Source organism: Bos grunniens, chromosome 29 (genome assembly GCF_055505025.1).
Source record: "Bos grunniens cultivar Pamir isolate PY7600 chromosome 29, Bosgru_T2T1.0, whole genome shotgun sequence".
Classification (NCBI taxonomy): domain Eukaryota; kingdom Metazoa; phylum Chordata; class Mammalia; order Artiodactyla; family Bovidae; genus Bos; species Bos grunniens.
Window position 1 is genome coordinate 29,248,594 of NC_141193.1, and position 6,894 is coordinate 29,255,487.

Consider the following 6,894-nt stretch of genomic DNA (forward strand, 5'->3'; position numbering starts at 1 on the left):
ACACAATAATAGTGGGAGACTTTAATACCCCACTCACACCTATGGATAGATCAACTAAACAGAAAATTAACAAGGAAACACAAACTTTAAATGATACAATAGACCAGTTAGATCTAATTGATATCTATAGGACATTTCATCCCAAAACAATGAATTTCACCTTTTTCTCAAGCGCACATGGAACCTTCTCCAGGATAGATCACATCCTGGGCCATAAAGCTAGCCTTGGTAAATTCAAAAAAATTGAAATCATTCCAAGCATCTTTTCTGACCACAATGCAGTAAGATTAGATCTCAATTACAGGAGAAAAACTATTAAAAATTCCAACATATGGAGGATGAACAACACCCTGCTGAATAACCAACAAATCACAGAAGAAATCAAAAAAGAAATCAAAATTTGCATAGAAACGAATGAAAATGAAAACACAACAACCCCAAACCTGTGGGACACAGTAAAAGCAGTCCTAAGGGGAAAGTTCATAGCAGTACAGGCACACCTCAAGAAACAAGAAAAAAGTCAAATAAATAACCTAACTCTACACTTAAAGCAACTAGAAAAGGAAGAAATGAAGAACCCCAGGGTTAGTAGAAGGAAAGAAATCTTAAAAATTAGAGCAGAAATAAATGCAAAAGAAACAAAAGAGACCATAGCAAAAATCAACAAAGCCAAAAGCTGGTTCTTTGAAAGGATAAATAAAATTGATAAACCATTAGCCAGACTCATCAAGAAACAAAGGGAGAAAAATCAAATCAATAAAATTAGAAACGAAAATGGAGAGATCACAACAGACAACACAGAAATACAAAGGATCATAAGAGACTACTATCAACAATTATATGCCAATAAAATGGACAACGAGGAAGAAATGGACAAATTCTTAGAAAAGTACAACTTTCCAAAACTCGACCAGGAAGAAATAGAAAACCTTAACAGACCCATCACAAGCACGGAAATTGAAACTGTAATCAAAAATCTTCCAGCAAACAAAAGCCCAGGTCCAGACAGCTTCACAGCTGAATTCTACCAAAAATTTAGAGAAGAGCTAACACCTATCCTGCTCAAACTCTTCCAGAAAATTGCAGAGGAAGGTAAACTTCCAAACTCATTCTATGAGGCCACCATCACCCTAATACCAAAACCTGACAAAGATCCCACAAAAAAAGAAAACTACAGGCCAATATCACTGATGAACATAGATGCAAAAATCCTAAACAAAATTCTAGCAATCAGAATCCAACAAAACATTAAAAAGATCATACACCATGACCAAGTGGGCTTTATCCCAGGGATGCAAGGATTCTTCAGTATCCGCAAATCAATCAATGTAATACACCACATTAACAAATTGAAAAACAAAAACCATATGATTATCTCAATAGATGCAGAGAAAGCCTTTGACAAAATTCAACACCCATTTATGATAATCTCCAGAAAGCAGGAATAGAAGGAACATACCTCAACATAATAAAAGCTATATATGACAAACCCACAGCAAACATTATCCTCAATGGTGAAAAATTGAAAGCATTTCCTCTAAAGTCAGGAACAAGACAAGGGTGCCCACTTTCACCATTACTATTCAACATAGTTTTGGAAGTTTTGGCCACAGCAATCAGAGCAGAAAAAGAAATAAAAGGAATCCAAATTGGAAAAGAAGAAGTAAAACTCTCACTATTTGCAGATGACATGATCCTCTACATAGAAAACCCTAAAGACTCCACCAGAAAATTACTAGAGCTAATCAATGACTATAGTAAAGTTGCAGGATATAAAATCAACACACAGAAATCCCTTGCATTCCTATACACTAATAATGAGAAAACAGAAAGAGAAATTAAGGAAACAATTCCATTCACCATTGCAATGAAAAGAATAAAATACTTAGGAATATATCTACCTAAAGAAACTAAAGATCTATATATAGAAAACTATAAAACACTGGTGAAAGAAATCAAAGAGGACACTAATAGATGGAGAAATATACCATGTTCATGGATTGGAAGAATCAATATAGTGAAAATGAGTATACTACCCAAAGCAATTTATAGATTCAATGCAATCCCTATCAAGCTACCAACAGTATTCTTCACAGAGCTAGAACAAATAATTTCACAATTTGTATGGAAATACAGAAAACCTCGAATAGCCAAAGCGATCTTGAGAAAGAAAAATGGAACTGGAGGAATCAACCTACCTGACTTCAGGCTCTACTACAAAGCCACAGTTATCAAGACAGTATGGTACTGGCACAAAGACAGAAATATAGATCAATGGAACAAAATAGAAAGCCCAGAGATAAATCCACGCACATATGGACACCTTATCTTTGACAAAGGAGGCAAGAATATACAATGGATTAAAGACAATCTCTTTAACAAGTGGTGCTGGGAAATCTGGTCAACCACTTGTAAAAGAATGAAACTAGAACACTTTCTAACACCATATACAAAAATAAACTCAAAATGGATTAAAGATCTCAACGTAAGACCAGAAACTATAAAACTCCTAGAGGAGAACATAGGCAAAACACTCTCTGACATACATCACAGCAGGATCCTCTATGACCCACCTCCCAGAATACTGGAAATAAAAGCAAAAATAAACAAATGGGACCTAATTAAACTTAAAAGCTTCTGCACATCAAAGGAAACTATTAGCAAGGTGAAAAGACAGCCTTCAGAATGGGAGAAAATAATAGCAAATGAAGCAACCGACAAACAACTAATCTCAAAAATATACAAGCAACTCCTACAGCTCAACTCTAGAAAAATAAATGACCCAATCAAAAAATGGGCCAAAGATCTAAATAGACATTTCTCCAAAGAAAACATACAGATGGCTAACAAACACATGAAAAGATGCTCAACATCACTCATTATCAGAGAAATGCAAATCAAAACCACTATGAGATACCATTTCACACCAGTCAGAATGGCTGCGATCCAAAAGTCTACAAATAATAAATGCTGGAGAGGGTGTGGAGAAAAGGGAACCCTCTTACACTGTTGGTGGGAATGCAAACTAGTACAGCCACTATGGAGAACAGTGTGGAGATTCCTTAAAAAACTGGAAATAGAACTGCCTTACGATCCAGCAATCCCACTGCTGGGCATACACACTGAGGAAACCAGAAGGGAAAGAGACACGTGTACCCCAATGTTCATCGCAGCACTGTTTATAATAGCCAGGACATGGAAACAACCTAGATGTCCATCAGCAGATGAATGGATAAGAAAGCCGTGGTACATATACACAATGGAGTATTACTCAGCCATTAAAAAGAATACATTTGAATCAGTTCTAATGAGGTGGATGAAACTGGAGCCTATTATACAGAGTGAAGTAAGCCAGAAGGACAAACACCAATACAGTATACTAACGCATATATATGGAATTTAGAAAGATGGTAACGATAACCCTGTATACGAGACAACAAAAGAGACACTGATGTATAGAACAGGCTTATGGACTCTGTGGGAGAGGGAGAGGGTGGGAAGATTTGGGAGAATGGCATTGAAACATGTGAAATGTCATGTATGAAACGAGATGCCAGTCCAGGTTGAATGCACGATGCTGGATGCTTGGGGCTGGTGCACTGGGACGACCCAGAGGGATGGTATGGGGAGGGAGGAGGGAGGAGGGTTCAGGATGGGGAACACATGTATAATTTTTTTTAATTAAAATTGAATAAAAAAATTAAAAAAAAAAAGAAAAATTATTGATTAGCAAAGAGTATGGGTATTTGTGTTCAAATGGTCCTTGAATTCCCTTTTCTGTCCCTCATCAAATTGACTACTAGCTTATGGTTAAACATGTTGAAGTTATACATTTCTCCACCTATTGTAAACATTTGTCATATTTTTAGATACTTGGCTTTTTAAATCTTGGATTTCATTCTTTTGAACAAATTTGTGTTCACTATTTGTGAGTAAACAGTGTTCCCATTTTTAAAAAATGATGTGAATACATCAAAAGATATCAGAAAGTCTTTATCCAATCTGGTAGCAGCAGTTTTCTCTGTGCATATTGGAACAGCTGCAAACATGAAAATTGGAGCCTCCCTTTTGATACACTTTTTTGTGGGTCAAATTTTTCCCACATGCATTTATCTTTAAAAAGAAAATCTAAGAAGGACACAGAATAATACAATCTATTGTTCACTTTCTTCTATAAGAATAAAGAGGAGGAAATGAATCATGGCCAAACAGAGTCTAAGATGATATTCATTTCCAGTGTACACTGTCAAAATTCAGAGCTCTGTTGTGAGAAGAATACTAATGAAATCACACATAGGGATCAGAATAAGTAAACATAGACTTCCAAATCATCCTTGATTTTGGTCTTACCAGCTCCAGCAGAAACTCTAGCCTTCTACAAAGTCTCTTTTTACCTAGAATTTTCTTTAGGCCCAAGGGATTGTTCACGGCTCTATTTCACTGTGTTTCGTCCTGCCAGGTTGGACGCCACCATTTCCCCTAGGACTGTTGTTACTTTACTGGTGGATATGGCAGAAATCTTTGATTTCTGAAATCAAAGAAATGTACAACTCTTTGCTCTTACCTATATGCCATGATTTCTCTCAGCAAGCTTGAGTAGACAGAGGGACCGTGCCTGTAATGATGAACAGAGGGCATTTCTGGGAAGAGTAAAGAGACCATCTTATTTGAAATAAAGAATTTGTAGTGGAGAGAAATGGCATAAAATTTAAAAGGAATATTTTTGTTACACAAGATACAATACTTATTGTTGTTGAGTCACTAAGTTGTGCCCGACTCTTTGTGACCCCATGGACTGCAGCATGCCAGGCTTCCCATTCCTTCACTGTCTGCTGGAGTTTGCTCAAACTCACGTCCATTGATGTCCAGTGATGCCATCCAACCATCTCATCCTCTCTTGTTCCCTTCTCCTGTTGCCTTCAATCTTTCCCAGCATCAAGGTCTTTTCCAACGAGTCATCTCTTCACATCAGGTGGCCAAAGTATTAGAGCTTTAGCATCAGTCCTTCCACTGAATATTCAGGGCTGATTTCCTTTAGGATTGATTGGTTTGATCTCCTTGCTGTCCAAGGGACTCTCAAGAGTCTTCTCCAGCACCACAGTTTGAAAGTATCAATTCTTCAGCACTCAGCCTTCTTTATGGTCCACCTCTCACATCCGTTCATGACCACTGGAAAACCACAGCTTTGACTATTCTTATAGTCACAACATAATAAAATACAGGTGACTCAGTAAAGCTTAATTTAGAAAACAGAAATTACTCCAAGTATTTTAAAGAGAAAATAACTTAACACAAGATATTATGTGCTTACACAACTTTGAGAGGGTGGAAAGAACAGGTGCTGGACGCTTTCTGGACTGGCTCCCAGAGTAATGCAGAGCTGAACCACAAGGCGAGCTACAGTCTCAGAGGCGGCCGCTACTCCTCGCTGTGACAACGGCCTCACTCTGGACAAAGAGCAAGGTGAAGCTGTGACTTGGATAACAGAAATCCAGACTAGGAAGTCACTCTGTGTTTTAATATCCACAGACCTGTAACACAGACACTGGAGTGCAGCTATGGGAAAGTTTTGCATTTTTAAATTGTCAGCAGCAAGAGTCAAGAGTGATAGGGAAATGGCCGTTTCTTCTTTCTGCCTTCCAAATCTTTCTGAAATACTGGTGGTGGTGCTTTAGTTGCTAAGTCGTGTCCAACTCTTGCGACCCCATAGACTGTAGCCTGCAAGGCTCCTCTGTCCATGGGATTCTCCAGGCAAAAATATTGGAGTGGGTTGCCATTTCCTTCTCTAGGGTATCTTCCCAACCCAGGAATCAAACCTGGGTCTCCCCACTAGCAGGCAGATTCTTTACTGACTGAGCTACAAGGAAAGCCTGTTTACCCTAATTACTCCTTTTAATTGTACAAGTAAAGATGCAGTTTCAACCTTCCCTGAGTGTCTGTGGAGGACTGGTTCCAAGACCACCACTCCACCCATACCAAAAGCCAGGGATATTCAAGGCCCTCCTGGAACATGGTGTGGTTTACATCCTGCCCTTGGATTACTGATGGTAAGTAGTTTGCATCCAGAACACTAGCTACAAAAGTATTTTGAGGATTTAGATGATAACTTTCCAAACCCTCCAAAATGAAGAAGAGTGCATCTGAAACTAACACAACATTGTAAATCAACTGCAATCCAACAAAAATTAGAAAAAAATATAAACAAACAACATAAGTGCAGAAGAGTGGAATGGCAGTTGAGAATCAAAGTATCCACCACACATGGGGAAGCTCCAAAAAACTACTAATAATATGATCATCCAGACAAAGTAGTTATTGACATTCTGTCACACTTTTATTTTCTTTCTGTTAGCTTCTCTCACTCTTATCTACCAATCTATCTATAGCTCATCTACTCAATTTGAAATAGTTATTATTTTTCTAGCTGGTTCAGCAGACCTTTTTACCCTTCTTCAGGTAAAAACAATATCTGTTTTCCTTTAAGGAAACTCTGTCTCAATTCATATCCTTGTTGCCTGAGCTGACAAGCTTTATCCCCTTCAACCCCAGCACCTGAAAGTGCTACTTATAGGTTACACTTGAACCCTACTCATGGTTGACTTCAGTTTTTATCAGTGGTATCTGGATCATGCTGCTGCTAAGTCGCTTCAGTCGTGTCTGACTCTATGTGACCCCAAAGACGGTAGCCCACCAGGGTCCTCCGTCCCTGGGATTCTCCAGGCAAGAACACTGGAATGGATTGCCATTTCCTTCTCCAATGCATGAAAGTGAAAAGTGAAAGTGAAGTCGCTCAGTTGTGTCTGACTCTTCATGACCCCATGGACTGGAGCCTACCAGGCTCCTCCACCCATGGGATTTTCCAGGCAAGAGTACTGGAGTAGGGTGCCATCGTCT